Source organism: Ailuropoda melanoleuca, chromosome 8, assembly GCF_002007445.2.
Source record: "Ailuropoda melanoleuca isolate Jingjing chromosome 8, ASM200744v2, whole genome shotgun sequence".
In the NCBI taxonomy this organism is placed as follows: Eukaryota; Metazoa; Chordata; class Mammalia; order Carnivora; family Ursidae; genus Ailuropoda; species Ailuropoda melanoleuca.
In genome coordinates, this window is record NC_048225.1 from 8751746 (window position 1) to 8773123 (window position 21378).

The 21378-nt window shown below is 45.2% G+C and overlaps 1 long non-coding RNA gene across 1 annotated transcript in view; it reads left to right on the forward strand.

Annotated features, from left to right (window-relative positions):
• The first annotated feature begins 528 nt into the window (after nt 1–528).
• Nucleotides 529–21378, forward strand: part of LOC105238458 — a 73546-nt gene continuing 52696 nt past the window's right edge. Inside the window, exons 1-2 of the long non-coding RNA XR_004627008.1 lie at nt 529–664; nt 6165–6295. This is a non-coding gene — a long non-coding RNA (uncharacterized LOC105238458). The remainder of the gene's footprint in view (nt 665–6164; nt 6296–21378) is intronic.

Here is a 21378-nt window from a genome sequence, read left to right on the forward strand (position 1 = left end):
GCTGTGTGACCCCTTCATAATTCCTCCCAGAAGTCATGGGAACCTGAAATTCCTGGGACTGCAGATGAGTGTGTCCTGATAGTCCTTGCCTCACTCAGGGACTGTCTCAAATGTGGGCCCCTCGGTCTCCAGCGCAGTGCAGGGAGCATGGTGGGTGCTCATCAAATCCTATCTTACAGCCGCGGGTTAGCCCCTGCCTGTCAGGGTGATCAGTGGGAACTCGGCAGTCAGAGACAGCCACCAGTTACACGTGCCATTACGTTTGCCACAGATTAAGGCCCGGCCAAAAGATAAGGCTGCAGAGGCCTCCCTGTGTCAGCCACCAGCCTGAGGAGTCAGAGGCAAGCCCTTCCTGGGGAGGGACATCTCTGCTGGTCTCTGCAGGGGGGGCGGAGCTGAGCCTCTAGAGGGTGAATTCCAGCTTGGGCCAGTTTCTGTTTCCCAGCGCTCTGGGGACTAGCCCCCAGGGTCCATTTCCTTCCTCTGCTTCTGGCCTCAGCTTTTTCGGCAGATAATGGAAAGTCCGTGGGAGTCAGTGTGGTTTTACGAAAAGCAGCCTTGGAGGCAGCTAGACCTGAATTTGAATCTCAGCTCTGCCGCCTCAGCTGTGCCGCCTTGAACACGTCACTTCTCTGAACCTTGATTTCTTCAGCCATAAAATGGGGTTAGTCACATCAATTTTTTTTAATGGCTATTGTGAAGATCAAGGATAATCTAATGCACGTTCTTCAAACCTCTATCTCTCTGGACTGGTTGTAGTGGCTGCATTTGTTCATCAAACAATTACTGATTGTCTGTCTTTTGCTAGGCATTGTTCTGGATTCTGGGGAAACAGTAATGAACAACATAACCTGCTTTCAAAAAGCTCACTTTATTCTGATAAGCTAGAAAATAAGTAAGTAAACCAATAAATAAAAGGGTAATTTCAGATGATGAGAGCTACGAGGACAAGGAAGCAGGCTGGCATAGCAGAGAGGGATTTGGTGGGAGGCCTGAGAAAGCTTCAGGGAATGGGTGATATTTCAACCAAGATATGAAGGCTGAGAAGGAGTCTACCTTTTGCCAGGACCCGGGGAAGAGCATTCCAGGCAGAGACACAGCAAGAAGACGTGTGTTGAAGAGGGAGGGTGCCTGGTACATGCAGGGGAGAAGGAAGGTCCTGGTAGCTGAGCATCGTGAACCCTGAGGAGTGTGGTATGAGATGAGCTGGTGAACTGGAGCTAAGTCCTCGCATGCTCCCAAACGCTGTGCCAAGGTGTCCCAGGGCCCTGCAGTGAATTCACAGGAGCTCCACGGGGTAGGTGAAATGGTTAAGGCAACACTTGACATCTATTGGACTCCATGTAAACTACTAACTAGCCAGGATGGTTTGCAGTTTCACCATTAGATTGCTTTACATGCTTTTTGATGATGGCATATCTTCGTGAAGCTGGCTTTTTAGTGGTTGCTGTGATAAAAAGCAAACACCAGGGGAAAATCAATGTAGAATAGGAAGTAAGGGTGGCAATGTCTCATCTGATTCCAAGGTTTGAGGTGCTGTGTGATACCCAACTAGCACACACATCCCATTAGTAAGTAGTTGCTTATTTGAGGATGCAATAAAAATGTCATCCTCCCCCAATTTATATGTATTTTTTAAAATGTCTATTCAGTTATTAGGACATAAATACTTATTACATTGTTTGGGTTTAGCTTCTTAATGAACAGACCCTTAGGTATTTCTTCTGGCCCAGGGGGAATGTGAAAATAACTCCTGAGCCACGAAGGGCACTATGAACAGAGAAGGTTGAAAACTGGACTAGGGATGCACCCTGAGGGAACTCTTTCTCATTTTAAGCTCTGGGCCTGATGTTAGGTGTTTGTCTTCGCACAGACTCAGGAGTGTGTGTTTGTGTGTGAGGGCAACTGGAAAAGGTCCTGTAGATTTTCTAACTCCATGCATCCCCGAGCCCTGCCTGGGGGACCATTAGGATCACCCGCGGAAATTTGAAAAATAGTAGTTCACTGTCCTCAGCCCTGGATGTTCTAATTTAGTGTGTTTGACAGAGGAGTCTAAGTTAAAAAACCTGTGTTCCAAACCACATTCCTTTAGGCAGCCAGGATAGCTCAGATTTGGGGGTCCTGGCTGTCATCCGGTGTACCTGGGGGCCAAGGTTTTGGCCTGGGGCAACTGTGTGGCCTTTCCGGATCTCCTGGTGGGGAAGGAGTGCGGGCACATTGCCTCCCAGAACCCTAGGCGGGGTGGGTGCTGGCAGCACTCATCCCCACGTCCCTCCTGGGTGCACAACGGCAGTGACCCGAAAGGAGAACACTTCATCCACAGGAAGTCGCTGGGGGGAATGTCTACGACCTCCCAGGCCCAGTGATCACACACTTCCTTCAGCCAAGCGCCGACTAGACCCGAGATGCCAGGAGAGGGTTTCGGGGCGGGGTGGGAGGGGAGGATGGGGAATGGCTGGGTACGGCTGGGAGAGGGGCGGCCGAGAGGTGGCAGCAGCCGTCCGCCGGCAGCAGCCGTCCGCCCGCCGCTGCCGCCGCGGAGCCTCCCAGCCGGGCGTGGACGCGCGGGTGGTTCGGGGACGCACGGGTGGCTCGGGGACGCGCGGGCGGCTCGGGGACGTGCGGGCGTTTCGGGGATGCGGGTGGTTCGGGGATGCGCGGACGGCTCGGGGAACGCGGGGGTGGTTCGGGGACGCGCGGGAGGCACCCGCTACCCGGGAGAGGAGGAGCGGCTGAGAGCGGAGACAGAATCGGGTGCTGTAGGCGGCGGCCTGATGGCATGTTATGCCCCGGCTTGGTCTCTACACGATTTGTGGGGGAACAAGAGGTTGAGTTAGGTTAACACCGAGATGAGCCAAGGCCCTCTGTGCACAAATGAGGAGGAACCACGGTCTCAATATGGTGTGATGTGAAGATTTGGGGGGGGGGCGTGGCCGTGGTGGGGGGTGGGAAGGGAGGTTTAAAAATAACTCCCTTGCTGGTGTCTAAAATTTCACTATTACAGGTGCATTCTCTTAACTATTGTTCTTCCCAAAGCTCTGGGAAGGAGCAGTGTGCATTAGACCTTGAACTCTTTTAGGGTAAATCAGTGACTTCATGTCACTTCTTTCCTGGCAAGAGAAGGGTTAGCTCAGAGTACTCAAGAAACAAAGACAGAAGGCCCAGTGGTACTTGCTAATCAAACCTTAGAGACCAGGGCAGGCTCTGGGAAGGTCTCAGAACCATTGATGTTGGAGAAAAAGCAGACCCATACCCACTTTGTGAATGTTTTAGAGAGGATTAATGGGGTGCTAGCACAGTGTGATTAATCCAGCGCATTGGGTTACTGTTATTATTATTATAATTATTATTTTGTGAAAGAGAAAGCACTTGTACTCATATTTTGATCTATTATGAAATCAATCTCTCCACTCCCTTTTCCTTCTTCCTTCCCTCTTTGAATTAGGGACACGATGTGGTATGCATGGTATGCATGGCGTGATGAACTTTTAAACCAGAAATTCCAGGTGTGGACATCCCTCTCTGCCACCCCCCTTACTGGCTGTGTAATTCTGGGCAATAGTCTTTGGACTATTAATAGTCTGGAAAAACAGGCCTCAGTGTTCTCATCTGGAACATGGGCAGAATGGTGCTTATCTACGGTCGTTGTGAGCATCCAATTAGAGAGTGGATGAAAACACCTGGTATAGGTGTTGACCTCAGGCCTGGGTGCTGTGTGTGTAACAACAGTACCTGGGGGCGCTTTCCCTGGCTGAATGTTTGTGTCTTTCTGGGTGCCACCAGTGACTCTGCTGAACAAGGCCATCCAGACTGAGGACTGCCCCATCTTACACCGACACGAGACAGGGTGGGGCGACACTGACCTTGGGTAGAGAGTGCCCCACCTTGATGCAGGATTCTGCATCTTTTCATGCCAGACTTCAGTGATCTTTTACCAGAAGAAATAGAAAATATCGGTCGGCAGTGACGTGTAAACATTATTGGAAGACTGGTTCTCCACAGGCTTCTTCAAAGAATTTAACATTTGTTTATTTTTATAACAAATTAAAATGCATCCTGTGTGTTGTCTGTCTAGAGGTCTTCAAACCAAATATCTTGAGGCAGGGGTGAAGTTTTATTTGTCTTTTTAAGGAGAGTCTCCTACTCTTCTATGTAATGTGTTTCTAAAAATACATGTGAACACCAATCAATATTTCTCTGTTTAGTCAAGAATAAAATGGTATTTTGGGCTCACAACTGTGTAGGATATAGACTTTTGTATATTTTTATTTCCCTTTTTTCGCCCTTCCTACCTGAAAGTTTATTAGGTAAATATAGGTTTGGGATCTGGGTTATTGTTAAATATTTTTTGTTGTTGTATGTCCCCTGGTTCCAGAGTATTTTTGACACATAGTCTTTCTTGTAACTGTATTTAAACAATTATTTTAGACCCATCTCTATGTTTAATTGGTTTCACTGCTCACTGCTAGTCCTTTCATATTCTGATTTTCCCATTTTTGAGCTCCTAATTTTAATTTGTCACTTGTGCAGTTAGAATATATTTTAAAGTGATTTAAAGAATATGTGAGTGGCAGCCATTTAGAGCTCTTATGAACGTCTTTTTGTTGTCTCCTCTCAAAAACTAAAATTTACCTGTGAGTAAAACTCTTGAGTCTAAATCTTCTTCATGTCAGAACTGCAGACATTGCTCTATCATTGTGGAAGAGAAGACTAAGATCAGCATGATTTTTATTCCTTTATAGATGTCTCCTTTTTTTTTTTTTTTTTTGGTCTGGATGTATACGGAAAAACATTTTTTATTTGTTTGTAATTTAAAACCTTGTCAGGATATTTCTGGGTATGAGTCTCTCTTGGTTCCTTTTACCTGGAACCTGGTGAACCTATTTAATTCTTCCAGGTACCCCTCTTCCTATCCTTGTTTGGAAAGTTTTCTTCAATTATATCTTCGATAATTGCTTCTTTTTTGACTGTTCTGGATTTTTCTTTGGCAACATAATTCTTAGGCTGAATCTCTATTCCTGGTCTTCCATACCTATCATTTTCTTTAAATATCTCTGTTTTTTGAATCTAAGATAGTACTGGTTGTAAGAAGCACTATTATTTTATGTACAACTGAGGAAGAAAAAAAATGCTGCCAATTAAAAATATGACATAATGCCATAATTACAATCCTGTGAAATTGGTAAATTGATTGCACCAGGCCCTTTCCTGTTTTGAATGTTTCATCTATTTTGGGGAATTTGGCAGTTTCTCCTGCCTTCAGTTGCATTGCTTGGCATGTGGCAGGCAGTCCATTTTGCATACATCTCTATTATAAAACATCACAACATTCATATCACTTCAAGAGAACTTTTCTCTTGCTTAGGTCCTGTAAAGTACTTGGTTTTTCTTAAAAAAAAAAAAAAGAAGAAAAAAAAGGAGCAGTTGTAGCCATTGCTCCAATAACAGATATTTGCTTCAGTAATATCAAATTACCTCCTGCTGCTCTAATCCCATGCCTTTCTGCATACACAATAACTTCTCGTTTCAATGCCAAATCATAGTGTAATCTTTAAAAAGACATTTCAAATAGCAATTAAGCTCACATGTAATCACAAGAATGTACATAACTCAATTAAAGTGCTTACAACATGAACAGCTGAGACCCAAGTTTGCCCATGGCCAGGAGTTGCCAACCTCACCATGATAGCTCTCTGGTCCAAATGATTGTAAGATGCCACTGAATGTAAGACTTAACCTAATTTCCAAAGTGTTAACATGGAAAAATGGATGTCTTAGAATCAGTGAAACAGAGTAGTTCAATTTTTTTGTTCCCTTCTCTGCATTTTGAAAGCGTTTCTCGAGTTTGCCATCCATAATACTTATTTGACTTTCTGCCATGTGAATTCCGCTCATTTACTGTTTTATATGTGCTGTTTAATTAGTACTTAATACTTCTGTTTTCTTAGAAAAGTTTTTTAAAGTCAAAATCAGCTTCCCTTCCATCTGTTCTTGGGAGACCATTGGTCAAATTCTCCTTTAAAGGCTTGAAGCCCCTTGATATTTACCACGCAACTGAGCTCTAGCCAATAGAATGTGAACCCAAGGGATGTGTGTGACTTATAGGACTTCCCTATAAGAATGTTCAATGATCGTTCATCCATGCTTTTTTCCCCCCATTCCAGCTGAGTGCCAGGAAATGACAAGGACAACCTTGGAGGCCACATGATGAAGACAGCAGAACTTCTGTTAGCCTGGGTGCCCAGGGGTGGAGAGCTGCTCTTGAAAACTGAGAACATTTGCTTTGGGCTGTTTTGTAAGTGACAGATCAACTTTTATTATATTTCATCCAGTATACAAATATTGAATGTGTTTATACAGCAGCTGAAGTTACTGTGATAACACATATTCTGAAATCACCAGGTATCTTTTCTAAAAGACTTCTATAAGAACTGCTCTGAATTGTGCTTTCTTAATTATTTACTGCTGCTGCAAAAAGAAGAGTAACTTCAACAAACTATCTCAAATGAGGTAATGAAGCTATTATTGGATTTTAACACTCCCATCATTTCTGCCAAAAAAACGTTTCAGAATACAGTCTTTCCCGTGGGTGTGTGGTGTTCTGATTTGCCGAGACATTTGATAAAAGAGAACAACTCTCACTAGCAAGGGGCTGAAACTTGGGTGGATAATAATGGAATATTGCTTCATATTGTTTTGATGAACTATTTAAAAAACTCTACTTTCAATATTTTAACAGCAGTTAGCTGTTTCTTGTGTTCTAACAGTTCTGTCTAATTGTTTATTTTAAAAGAATCACAGTTAGGCTCAGCATAACCAAGGGAGTCCTCTCCTGTCATTACATTTTTGTAAGAACTAAAATGTCATCAGTGGTGGCAGTCTTTGAAACTTATCTGTTTATTTCAGCTTGTTTTTCGTATATTTTCAGTTTCAACTTCACAGGGCCACATTATGTTTTTCATATTATAGATGCCAATTTCCTAAAATTTTCTTCTGGTTTCTATAGCAAATCATCTTCAGAGGTGTGCTCTTTTTCTTAGTCTTCTGGGTTCTGGGTGATGCTCTCGTTCCTGAAGGTGGTATTATTTTTGTAGGCCCCATGAAGGTCCCCCCTCTACTCCTACCCTCTTCACTTTACTTATCTTTAAGCAAGTAGAGCTCTACGGAGACTTGGTGCTTGCTAACAGAGAGGAAGTGTGGGTTGTCTTTGGCTTTGCTTACGACCCTAATTTTTAGGTCTGTAGCTGGAGAGCCAGGTGAGGTGCGTAGCTCCTCTGTAACTCCTAGAGCTGATGCAATTCATCTTATGTGGCCCTGCTGAACTACTGTTGGGATCTCCTCCTACTTCTGCCTGTAACATTCAGAACAGGTGGAATATGTAAAAATCTCATTTGCCAGCACATACTGCCTTCACCCTGCCTACAAAACATCACGTGTGGACAAAATACCTTCCAAAATGTGAGGTGCCATTGCTAGTCCTCTTCTACTTCCGACTCCATGCCTTCCCAGGAACTGTACTCTGTGGAAGGATGCGGGTATACTGGGGAAGATGCAGTAGTTCTCTGGCCCAACCAGAGTAAAGAGCCAGATTTTTGTTTGCTCTGGTCCTGGGTCTCTGAGGTGGGGGTGGAAAGTAGAAGAAAGGTGAAGTCTTCCCATCATTTTTCAGGTGGATGAGGCTACTCTGTTTACAAGGTGAAACATAGATTGTCTGTCTCAATGCAGCTCAGCTTCATTATCTTTATTTAGTTAATAGAAATTCCTTCTAGGTGTTGATGAGTTTTCATTTTCAATGTTGTGAATTTTGTTTTTTTTCTGTGTCATAAGTAATTTAGGGAGATGTTTAGAGACACTTCATCAAAAGTGTCTAGCCAGATGCCATTTTAAACTCTAAGGGGACCTGAATTTATTTTATTAAAAATTAGGTCTAGAGATTAGTTCAGTTTACTTATTTATAATGTTCCATTTGCCTTAAAGCACTTCATGAAACATCCACTGGGTCCAAAGTTGTCTTCAGATATTTTTCTAAATTCTGTCCCATGGGCCTTTGGAGGAGGCAGGCGTGAACTTCTTTGGTAGCATGTAACCATGTCAGTCATCAAAGGGTGCATTATTTCTCTGACCTGGGGTCTTATTCAAAGTTCTTTTGGCTGTTAATAACAGAAACCAACCACAGCCAATTGTGAGAAGGGGGGGGGATGCGGAGAAGGCAGAAAGAAAGGAAAAAAAGAAAAAAGAAAAGAAAAGAAAAGATATAGAGTATATTGGGATGCAGCAGGATCCTACAGAATCTAAGCACAGTTGGGCCTTAAGAGTTGGGACTAGGAGCCCTTGAAGCTGTTAGGAACTTAGACCCATTCACTCTCTTCCTCTGCTTCCCTCCAAAAGAAACATTAATTGTAAACAAAATCCTGTTGGGGATGTACCCGTGACTTTGCTTCTCTGTGTTCTTGGAATGAGATGGATGTCTTATAGCTCCTGAGTTTTCCTCTTCTCCATTCACATAACCCAGCTCAGATGGATGGTTGCCTCTCCCTGGAGCCTGTCCTACTTCCAGACTCCAGGGAAAGAGAATTTGATGGGCCTGGCCTGGGTCAGGTGACCACACTGGTCCAATCATCAGTGGTTGGGCGTGTGAAGACAAGTGCATATGTGTGTGAAGTTACCTATGACTGCTGGCTCCACCGAAGGTTGGGAGTCAGTTCCCAGAGAAAGAGGCTCTTTGTGATCTGGGCAGATTCTCTGAAGGTGCCTACCACTCTTGGCGTTTGGAATAAAGCTCATTAGGTCCTGTCCTGAGGGGAGCTGGAATGCCCAGCCATCATCCTCCTCTCAGGCCTGCGAGTTACTTGGGTGGAATGGAGCACCAGTCTTCCCATTGAGCTGTGGGTCTCGGGGCTCCTATGAAGAGTTGTGAGGCTGCACACCTGCATCTCCAGCTGTCTCCCATTACATTTTCCCTGGCATTGTTCCCACTCTCCTCCAATCAGAAAGACTCTTTAATATGAAATCCACATTTGCAAACTTTCTTTCTAGCAGTGGTTTACTTGGAAACTAAACTCTCTATTGTGAAGGCAGGACTGGTCACAGCTGGACATGGCACACCTGCCACCATTGCTTTTTTCTGTGGATGTAGAAGTGGAAATATGTTTCTCATGGATGCACCCAGTGGAATCCAGCCACAGTTAGCAGTGTAGGAGAGCACTGGGCTAAGAGTCAGAAGTCCTGGGTTTTATTCTTGAACACCACCTTTTATATAAAACTTCAAGACTTTGGGCAATCTTATCAATGGACCCACATCCAACTTTTAAAAAATTTTTAAATGGGGATAATAATACTTTGTTTACCATTTAGCAAGTGCTTTAAATATGATCAAATATCTTTAACTATAAGGCATTCTTTATTAATTGACATTGTATGGACTATTCAAAACTTTCCAACAGTATTCCAGTGGTTAATAGAGATTTGTAGCACGACCTCAGGAGAGGAGGTGGGATTTCAGAGCAGTTGAACAATTCATCTGATGGCATAGGTAAGTTGGGGGTAGCACTGGAGTTCAGCCTAACATTCTGGACCTGGCCCTCCCCCACCTGCAGGTCCACACAGGAATGCAGGTCTTCTCCCTGTCCCTGTTCTTTCTAGCAGACCCTCCTGTCCTAGCTTGCAGCTGACCCATCCTGATGTGAGATGTAGCCCTTCTGACCCCAGCCCATAGGACAAGTTCATCTGTGTGCGTCCTGGACAAGACTTTGGAGCGAGAAGGGCCGATGGGTTTGTCAGACTGCTCGGAGGTCAGACCCAGCTGCTCTTTCTCCTCTTTCTTCAGAGTGCACACACCGTGGGGTGTTGCGAGGAAGATGGGGGCCAGGGTAGGCAGGGGACTCAGTAAACACTAAGTAAGGCAAATCCAATGGGCGATTTTCTTTCTCTGTGCCTTCCAGGGACTTTGTGAGGATGAATTAGGGTTAAATTAAATGATAAAACCAAAAGAAACGAGGCCTCGCTCCCTTTCCTTGGTTTTGTGCTGCAGAGGGAATGTGACATGAAAAGCGAAAGTGTAGGTACCAACATTATAGCACTTTACAGTTTGCAAGGGCATTCATGGTTCCTGGGTCATGGATCCTTACATGCAGCTCTGGAGGCTGAATATTGTTATTGTTGCTGCTATAAGGTTGAGGGCTCCAGAGCTCAGTGTCATGAGCCTGAGGTGACAAGGTTAGTAAATAGAGTCAGAATTTTAACCTGACTCCAGATTTCTTTCTCTTAACAAGCACATTCTCGGGAAGCCTGGGTGGCTCAGTCAGTGAAGTGTCTGACTCTTGATTTTGGCTCATGTCATGATCTCAGGGTCATGAGATTGAGCCCTGAATTGGGCTCCGTGCTGAACGTGGAGCCTGCTTGCGATTCTCTCTCCTTCATCCTCTGCCCCTCCTTGCTTGTGTGCTGTCTTTCTCTAAAAAAATGAAAACAAACAAAAACACCAAACAAGCACGTTCTCATGCCTACCTGGGGAGTTTTAGTACACTGATCCCTGCATCCTGCCCTCACAAAATCTGATTTAAGTGAACAGGAATTGGCCCCAGCATTGGGATTTTTAGAAGCTCCCTGGGGTGAATCAATGTCCAGCCAAGGTTAAGAGCCACTGCTGTATGTTTTTCCCAGTTTAGTGGCTGAGGACAAGCCACCATCTGACCCCATGCTTCTCAGACTTCAGTGTGCATAAGAAACACCTGTGAATATTGTTCAACACCTGATTCAGGAGGTTTTGGAGAGCCTGGGGTTCTGCATTTCTAACGAGCTCCCAGGTGATGCCGTGGATCCCAGACCACACTTTGAATAGCCAGGTAGTCTGACCGGTGTGACTCCCTCATACCAATGATGCGGTGCTCTACAGTACATCTGACCCAGGTTCTCCAGCAGTGCTTAGTCAGCCAGATGGACATGCTGCCCCCTTCGACTCCCCGCCCCCAACCAAGCTGGTATGAGATTCCATCTCAGAATTTCCAGTTTGTCCTTGGAGCTGTGGTGGTCCTTCCCTTCCACCATGGGGTCTGCTGCTGGGCCTCCTGCACTGGGCCTCCTGCACTGGGCTACCTTTCTGTACTTGCTTCTGGTTCCAGGATCTTGTGCCTCCCAGTTGCCCTGTTTGTTGATGTCAGCTCAGTCCTGATGTATGACAAAGCAGGGCGTCGCCCATGCTGTGAAGACCAGAAAGCCTGGTGTTTGGGATCAGAAGGATTGAGTCCTGGCTCTGCCACTTCCTGCCTGGATGACCTTGAGCAAATTACTTGACCTTGTAAGGGAATGAAGAATGCTACCTCATGGGTTTATGAAGAGATTACATGAGATGATGTAGGTCAAGTGCCTGCGTCAGAGCCTGGTGTGCTTAGTTAACAAAGATTATATTATTTAAGAGCTTGGAACTAAACATCTACTGCCTAGCACGTGCCACCCCTTGCATGAGGTGTTTTGTAGATATCCTCTTGTTTGAGCCTCAGAACAACCCTGTAAGGTACATATCATCTCTATTGTACAGATGAGGTAATTGGAATCAGAAAGGGTAGTGACTTAGCCAAGGATGCACAGCTGACTGTTCTAAGGTCAGAACTTGCATTCTGATTTGTCTCATGCTGAAGACTCGTGAGGATTGCTCTTGACAGCTGTGGCTTATTTGACAGATAGGTGGGGCTCCCTGAACACTTGTTGTTGTATCTCTTTGGGGGAGAGAGAGAACAGCACCCAGAGGGCCGGGAAGTAGGCTCCCACTCTCCATTTGCCCTTGGAGGACAGGCTGGGATAGGAGCAGGGGTTAAGAGATAGAATGGTCAAGTCAGAAAGTGACTTTGATGGGCAGACATTACCAAGTGCTGCCTGCCTGGCCCCTGCCTTCTGAAGCAGGCAGTGCAGGGTCTAGAGGAGCCGTAGGCTTCTGTGCCCTCCTCAAGAGTGAAAAGCAATTTTTTGGTGTGTGCTCTAGGGGGTTGAGAATGAGCTGGCTGCAGCAGGTGTGAGTATAGTGGATGGGGAATAAATGAGATCTTTCATGGCGGGATGGAATGGGGGCTCCCATCCCAGTCTCCATGAAAAAGAGCTGGTAGGACCCAAGCCCTCCAGTCTCCTTGTCTCCTGCCAGGCCAGGCAGCCACCTGCCACAAATCTCTGCCTTTGCCACATGTGGCTCCAGGTCGTTGAGGTAAAATGTAAATCTTGCCTTTGATACAGCAGCCTGGCCGGTGGGGGGCATGCTGATGAGAAAGTGGGACTGGACTTGGGGTGCTGCAGGGAGCTAGCTCAAAATCCCAAATGACATGACCATGGTGATGACATGAGTGTGGGGCTTGTCCCCTCCCTTGCTGAGGACCCTCACCATCCCAGGCCTTGCTCAGCAGGATGAGGAAGCCCTAGAGGAGGTGTCAAGACTGAGGCCAAAGATTTTATTTCTCTATTTTAAAGATTGATTGATTGATTTGAATAGGGGAGGGGTTGAGGGAGGGGCAGAGGGAGAGAGAATTTCCAGCAGACTCCCTGCTGAGCAAGGAGCCCCACGTGGGCTTGATCCCATGACCCTGCGACCCTGTGATCATGACCTGAGCTGAAATCAAGGGTCAGATGCTTGACTGACTGAGCCAGCCAGGTCCCCCGAGGCCAGAGACTTCAAATACAGCTGTTCCAGCTGGGAATAGCTGCTTAGACCGCTGACCCTTCCAGCCAGGTGAGCTGCAGCCCCGTGGCCCAGGAAGCTCCCAGTGTAGCTGTGGCACTGCTATGCCCCACTCTGTGGGAGAACAGTGACACTCAATTTGTACCCTTCTGTATCTCTCGGCATGGGCACCAGGAAGGATCCTTTTTATTGTGGAGGAGTTGGATCCAAGAGAAACTCTGCCAAAGTCCCTGGTCTCCAAGCGGTGGTGTTGGCTGGCTTTATTTTGCTCTGTGGGAAAACACAGAGCCACTCCACCTCACTTCACACCAGCTCTTCTAGCTTCAAAGCTCACGTTGTCCATCTTGATGAAAAATTTGCAGATTTTACACAGTTACAGGAAAAAAGAAACCCATGACATATGCTTCATTGTTTATATAGCTGGTTTCATAGATTTTGATTCATACTCTTACGTTTTCAACAAGTACCAAAATCCTTTTTTCTCTTTTTCTCTGAGACTGGGGAAAAGGGCTTTGCAGGACAAGGGTCCCTTCGTCCATCTTTATCATTGCTTATAATTTCATTTTTAATTAACTGCAGACTTAAGAAAAAAGTTGCAAAAGCAGTACAAAGAATTCCCATACGCCCCCCATCCAGATTTCCCCAAATATTAATATCATACATAACTTGGAGTACAATGATCAAAAGCAGGACATTAGCATTGATACAATACTGTAATCTACAGACTTAATTCAAATTTTGCCATCTTTTCCACTCATGCCTTTCGTTGGGCCCAGGATCCAATCCAGGGTCACATTGCATTTCCTGTCCTCTTTTTTTTTTTTTTTAATCCAAAATTTTAATACATTTCAACTCAACATTAGAGTTCTGGAATAGGAAAATACAGTAGCAAAACATGAAAACAACCCAAGTGTCCATCAATGGAAGAGTGAATAAACTGATATATATGATACACACATATATATTCACAAAATAGCATATTACAATGGAGTCTAAATGAATTAATTACAGCTACTACATGGATGAATCTTAGCTATATGCATACTTTCAAATGTTGCAATGTTAAGATCCAGCTTGAAGGAGCACCCACTGGCCAAATCAGAGACAATTTGGGCATCAAAATAAACAATGATAATGGATTACAATCCATTGAGTAAAATAGGAATCTACAAGTTCACATTGATATAAACAAATGGAGAGAAAGGGAAACTCTAACAGTAGAATGCCAGTGCAATATTGCAGAGGAAATGATGGAAATAGAGGGTTACCATTTGGCACCCACTATAGAGGTGGATGAGTCAGGCAGGAGTCTTCAGTGAATGCTAAGGTTGGTGGGAGGTAGTTTGATGAGAAGAGGGTATTGGCATGATTTTGGAATACTTATCAATTACAAGGGAGAAATGGTGAAATAAAGAAACAAGATCATGTGATTAAGGTTAACCACCAGGGTTGGGAGGAGTCTATATCGCATGCCTCCTGCTGAGACTCACTGGAAAAAGCAAAGCATTTTGTGGTATTCCTGCCATCAGAGGGACTCAGGTTGTAGACCACCCTGTTGAAAGTAAGTGCCGTACTCTTTAAAACTGTCAAAGACATAGGGGCCTGGGTGGCGCAGTCGTTAAGCGTCTGCCTTCGGCTCAGGGCGTGATCCCAGCGTTCTGGGAATCGAGCCCCACATCAGGCTCCTCCGCTAGGAGTCTGCTTCTTCCTCTCCCACTCCCCCTGCCTGTGTTCCCTCTCTCGCTGGCTGTCTCTCTCTGTCAAATAAATAAATAAAATCTTTAGAAAAAAAAAAAAACTGTGAAAGACATAAAAGATGGGGAACTATTCCAAATTAAAGGACTATTGGACAGGAAGGACATGAAGATACATGACAACTAAATGGAAAATGTATTCCTGTATAGTATTTTGGACTGGAAAAGAAGAGAGACCTTGTTGGGACAGTGACCAAAATTTGAATGGCCTCAGTGGATTGGATGGTAGCTTACCAAAACTGATTTTCTTATTTTTTTAAAAAATTTTTTAATGTTATGTTTTCTCCTGTCTTCTTAATCTCCTTTCATCTGGGACAGTTCTTCAGTTTTAATTTGTCCCTCATGACCTTTTCCCTGTTGAAAAGTACTTGCTAGTTATTTTCTAGAATGTTCTTCATTTGGGCTTATATGATGTTTCCTTGTGATTTAAATCCAGGCTATGCATTTCTGGCAAAAATATCATGGATGTGATATTGTGTCCTTCTCAGCACATCCTCTCAGGAGGTGCGTGACCTCTCTTTGTCTCCTACTAGTGGTGTCAGCGGTGATCTTTTGTGGCAGGTAGCGGCGGCCAGGTTTCTCCCCTGTAAAGTTACCTTTGAATGAATTTTTACCTTTGTAATGAATAAGTATTTTGTGGGGGAGATTCTTTAAATAATCCTGTTTCTCATCATATCTTAGCCCGCTGATTTTGGGATTCGATCATGATCCTGTCTGAAACAATTATTGCTGGGGAGTTTAATTCACTTACAAATGTCAAGATGGTGCAATTACAAAGCAAAAATAAAAGAGTCTTCTAGGCACACGGGCAGGACTGGATCACTTCTTACACCTCTGACTCTGTTTGCTTGCTTGTCTTCATAGTTTTGTCTCATTCAGTGTACCTTCATCAGCTGTTAAGGACATTACATGTTGAATGTCACATCCACACCACCGTGCTTGCTTTTAGGAGCCATGATATTTCAACTGATGCTTCTATCCTTCTATCTGATCCATTCTTGTGTTTCAGAGCAAACAGTCCCTTTGGAGCTCAGAGCTGCCTTCTAAATTTGATCTGAACTTAAGCTCCGTCTCCCTCTATTTAGACTGAAGATATGTGGTATTATTCTGTGTGCCCCAGTGATTCTAATTTCTACTCAGGACCAGCCTTTTCCTTGGTAAATGACTCAGCATTTTACAATCTGACATTTTAAGAGAACCACTTTGCTATTAAACTGAAGCCATATATTAAAGTTAAACCCTGAAGCCAGCATGGGTCCAACAAAGGTTAGACAAAGATAAGACAATTTGCCAGACCTACCAGCCAACCAAGTGCACAGCAGAAATGAAATGAGATTCTGAACCAGAATGGGCTGGGGCCTCTGACAACAAATTCTCACAGAGACAGACTCTTTTCTCTGGTGGCTGAGGCTCTGGCCTCTCTCAGCTCTGCTGATGGACCCTGAGGAAGGAATCTGTGCTACAGACCCGAGGCCCGAGTTAGGACAGCGTATTTAAAGGAGGTTTAAAGTTGAACTTCTAGGGGCACCTGGGGGGCACAGCGGTTAAGCGTCTGCCTTCGGCTCAGGGCGTGATCCCGGCATTATGGGATCGAGCCCCACATCCGGCTCTTCTGCTATGAGCCTGCTTCTTCCTCTCCCACTCCCCCTGCTTGTGTTCCCTCTCTCGCTGGCTGTCTCTATCTCTGTCGAATAAATAAATAAAGAATCTTAAAAAAAAAATAAAGTTAAACTTCTAAATTGGGAAAGTTGTAAATTTGAAGTGAGTTATTGATTTTTGTTTTGTACCAAAGAAGAATTGATGAGATAGAAAAGAAAGCCTTCCTGTATGAGCACCTAGCAGGCAGGTTGTCAATTGGGTGATTGTACTTCCCTCATCATTTATTTCAGGCTGCACAGAAGTGCTGATGCCTTTTCTGCGCACAGAAATGCCGGCCGGGAGGGGCGGCTGAACGCAGCAGCAGAAACGTCTTAGTATATGCCTTTTCTGTCTGTGATCGACCCACACGGTAGTAGTGACCCAGCCTGCTTTCCTCATTAGCCTCGCTCTATCTTCTCTATCTTGCTCTTCCTGAGGTTGGGAGGGGAGGTGAAAGCAAGTAGCTGGAGAAAGGGGAAAGAGACGAAAGGGACGTGAATACAGAGCAGGAGGGAAGAGGAAGGGGAAGGCAGCTCCTTGTCTCCATCCCTTCCCAGGGGCCTACCATCTCAATCCTGAGACCTTCTGGCCTATAATACCTCCATCGAGGTCCAGGCACCCCACCTCTCCCAGCCCACTGCACACTCGATTGCCCCTTACCAAGCAGTGTTAAAGCTGCCACCACCCCTAGCCCTCAGTGCCCTGTCTTCCACAGGCTTCCAGAAGACTGCACTCTGATTTACAATCTGTATCATTCATTCATTAATCCGTCAATCATTGATTGATGCCTCTGCTAAAGCAGGCCAGGAGTTTTGCTAAGTACTGGGTATGTAAAAATAAATTAAACACAGTTCTTACCCTCAGGGAGCTCCTGGTTTCATGGGAAGAGAAACTTTTAAGTAGATCATCATAATGCAATCATAAGATATCATTTACTACATGCCATGTATCCTTCTGAATATTTTACATGCTCTACTCGTTTAACCCTCATAACAACCCTGTGGATTAAGTGCTGTTATATCCCTTTTATGGTAGATGAAGCACAGAGAGGTTAAGTAATTTACCAAGGTCACACAGTTATTAAGTGGCAGAGCCAGGATTTGAAATCAGAGGCACTGGCTTCAGAGGTAGGGCTTGTGACTGGTATATTTCACTGCCTCTCTGTGAGTCAAGTGCGATAGTGGGGGACTCTGAGTGTTACAGGCACACGTGGCAGGGCTGGTGGAGGTAGCAGGGGTGGAGGGCTGGGACAGGACTTGGTTTGGTGATGTGGAGGAGGTAGCTTTGTGATCTGGGCAGCCTGGGGTTCCTTCCCTCCCTCCTTGTTTTCTGCTTCCCATATTCAGTAAGCAAATACTGTGTGTTCGGCATTGCGCTAGGTCCTGGGGGACAAAGATGGGCCTAGTCCAGCTGGGGATATGCCAGCACACAGTGTGGTGGGCGCTCTTCCTGAGGAGAAAGGACGTGAGGCTGTGGCAGGAGCAGTGGGGAAGGACTCCATGGAGGGATGGGGAGGATATTGTGTGGGCAAGGGGGGCAGGCAGATCTGGTGTGAGCTGCTCGGTGACACAAGTATCTAATCGTGTCACTTCTACTTCTGAGTCCCTTGCAGCCAGGGTTGACCAGACATCTGAAATCCAGTCATCATTTGGGGCAGCACTCCCTGTTTGATGGCCTTCCAGGACCCGGGAACTGGTGTGGGTCTTAGTCTGTGGTTTCCAGTCTGCAGGGACCTGAGGCTGTTTTCACAGCCTGCCTTCCTCCATCCGTGTGATGCCTTCCTGAGAAGGTCAGCCTGGTCCCCTGGAGAATGAGCAGCGTTGCAGGTGGCAGCCGTCTTGTCACATCACACTGCAGCTCCCTTGGTGGCACCACACGGCCAGGTTGCCAAATCTCAGCCCTCACCAACAGGCTGCCAGTGAGCCAACACCTCCTGTTGCCTCCTTTGAACCGAAACTTAAAACTGTGTTGACTGCCCCCTGGTGGTAGTGGAGCCCTAGAATTTAGGAATGACGGCTTACCTCTCAGAAGGGGAGAAATTCTCTCTTCCTTTCTAGGGACTTCAGGGTTGCATGACCATCAAGTATCCTGATAACAGTTACAGGAGCATTCCAGGCAGAGCAGACAGTGTTAGCGAAGACACAGGGGAGTCACTGTGTTGGGTCTATTGAGAGTATGTACCATGGCTTGGGGTGTCAGTGGGAGATGGGGGCCAGGGAATGGAGGTTGGGCTAGGTGGTGAGGGACCGTGAAGGCCCAGCTAGTAGGAAAAAGCCAGCTTTCACCCAAAGTGGAGTAGTGATATGACCAGGTCTGGAGTTTAGAAAGATCAGCGCATGCGTGTGTGTGTGTGTGTGTGTGTGTGTGTGTGTGTGTGTGTGTCTGTGTGCAGTAAAAGGCTACTAAGAACAACTTAACCTACTGCATAATCCCCCTGGGTGGCCTGGGGCTGGTGCTGTCCTGTCCTCTCACTGAATGATGTGCCATGTGGGGCGATATTGCTCCCAGGCACATAGCTGGATGCTTTCCCAATTCACCTTGGCTCTTAATCCAGGCAAAGTAAGAGCAGGGTGGGGAGATTATAGCCCATGTCCCATGGGATAGATGGGTAGCAAAAACCAGTCAGAGTGGTGACAAAATTAATTTTGTGTCCTGTCCTTGGGAAATAAAAAAGAACGGGCCATAGAAGACTCTTCTGACCAGGCTCATTAGCAGAAGTGAGGGAGAGATTAGACCAAAGGTTTCTCATTTCCCCATGATTCCAGCCAGATCCAGTTTCAGTGACTCAGCGCTTCCTCTCTGAGCCAAGATACCCCACTCCCCCTAGTCCTCAAATGACTCCAAGACCAGAGGGACTGCGAACGATGCTAGCTTCAGAAGAGCCAGAGCCAGGTAATGAGGTGCGAGGGAAAAGTGCCTACCCGTGACATTAAGTGGGATTTATTTTCTTCATCTCAGGTTCCCTATTGTACGGCATGCTCCTTCCCCGCCTGCAAACACGGCCATATTTTAGGATACAACTCTGAGGGTTTCAGGGCTGTCTGAGAAATAATGGCTCCGTGTGCTGTCACGGCATAGATGTGCCCTTTCCAAATATACAAAACAGGAAGGTGACCTGCTGATTCAGTGGGAGGCAATAAACCACACGTTCAATTAGAATGACATAGATTTAATCACAATTGTCTAATGGTATTTGAGATTTCTTATTTAATCAGTAATGAGACGACCCAGCAATTAATGTTCCTCGAATCGCAGCCGCCCTTACCAGCACAGTGTTGATTTTAAACTAATCTTTCTATTTTATATCCTCTTTCTATTTCTGGAGCTAATAAAGGTGCTCTAATGAGTTGTATTAAAACATCAAATTCTTCTTTTGTCGCACTCACAAGTTTATCATGATTTTTAATCAAAATACTGAGTTAATTTGCAGGAGGGAGTTTTGGACATCACAGTTTGCCTGGTTGGGGAAGCCACAGTGGGCTTGGCTTATTTCCGTCAGACTCTCCCAGCTGTTTTTGGCCCCCTCTGGAGAGGTTTGAGAACTGGGACAGTGTCATGGTGTGTGACGTATGAGGTCACAGAGGGCCCCGTGCTCAGAAGGTCCCTGTGCTTGGTTTAATGTGATGCTAGCATGGTCTTGAAAATCTTAATTCCTTTTGTAAAAGGGGCCCCACATTTTTATATGCACTGGGCCCTGCAGATTATGTAGCCAATCCTGTTTGAGGATCTGTCAGATTAGCCTCTTCTTGAGTAAGCGCTTCAGGCTCTAGGCTGAGAAGGGCAATGTGTGGAGTGGGTAAGAATTGACTGTGGGGGTGCAGATGAGATGAAATCTGCCCTTGGGTTTCCCACATGTCTTTTCATGTCACTGAAACTCCTTTCTTCTTGCAGTCCTAAAGCTCAGGCTGTAGGAATTCCAGATAAAAGTAGGTGTCGGTGAAAGAAGTTTGGAGGGGAAAAATTTATTTTTTTTCCTGAAATCCATTTTCTAAAAATTATAATAATGGCTGTTGAGTGCCTACCCTGGCCAAGGACCTGTTCTGAGCACTTTACATGTGTTATCTCATTTGATACAACAACCCTGTGAGGTAGGTACTATGATTAATCCCAGTGTGGAAACTGAGGCAAGAGAGGTTAAACCAATTGCCTAAGCCATGTAGTCAATAAGTGGTGCAGCCAAGCTTAAATCCAAGTTTATGTTCTGCCATGATAGAAAGAGATGGGTTTTTGAGAGAGGCAGATCTGGGTTTGCTGTTGGTCCTCTCATTTGTTAGCTGTGTGAACTTGAGCAAATCACTTAACCTCTCTGAGCCTGTTTCCTCATTTGTAAAGTGGGGATAACAGCACCTGTCATGTAGGGCTGATTTGAATGAAGCAAAATAACACATGCACAGCATTTAGCCTGGTGCCTGGCATAGTACCCAATTAAATGCAAGGTCATTTCTCTGCCTCCTTGCAAATTCATGCCCAAGCTCTCCTGCAGAAATCCTTTTCTTGTCTGCTCTAAACTTATACTCTGCACTCATCTGCTCTGTTATTTCCTTAAGAATTTTATTCATACCACTGTATTGGTATATGCTTGTTTTATATTAGTTTATTCATAAATAATTTGTTGAGCACTTGGTGTATTATTAATTTAGCAGCTATGTTCTAACCATGAGCAAGGCACTGTGCTGAGCATCATAAGGCATGTTGTGTTATGACTGCAAGGGGTGCTGGCCACGTGAAGGACACGATTCATGCTCAAGGGACTCATCATCTCCTTGGGAGACGCAATCCATAAACACGTCAGATAGGAAAATAACTAGCAAAACATTCTATGATTGTGTCAAAATGAGTCTACACAGGAGGATAAGGTGTATGAATTCATTTACTCCTTCATTCATTCATCTGAATATTAAATGTTTGTTGTCGATACTGTGCCAGGAGCTGGGAGCATCGTGATGAGTAAATCCAGTAGGACCCCTGTCCTCATGGAGTTTATATTCTAGTGAGGACGATAGACGATTGATAAGTAGATACACATATGGTTAGTTAAAGTTGTAACAAGTGATGTGAAAGAGAATATGGGGTGATTAGTGCTCAGAGAATGGGGACTGACTGCTATGGGCTGGGGTTGTTAGTAGTGTGTGGCAGAGGTCCCAATGAAGAACAGTTGATGAGTAGCTTGAGAGATGGGGTCACAGGTCAGGATGTAGGGGCACTGAATGTTCAGGTAGTAATGGTAATACTTTACATTTGGACTATACCTTAAAATTCCACAGTGCTTTCACATATGTCATGCATTCATCAGGATGGACTAAGTTGTACTGCCGTAACAACCAG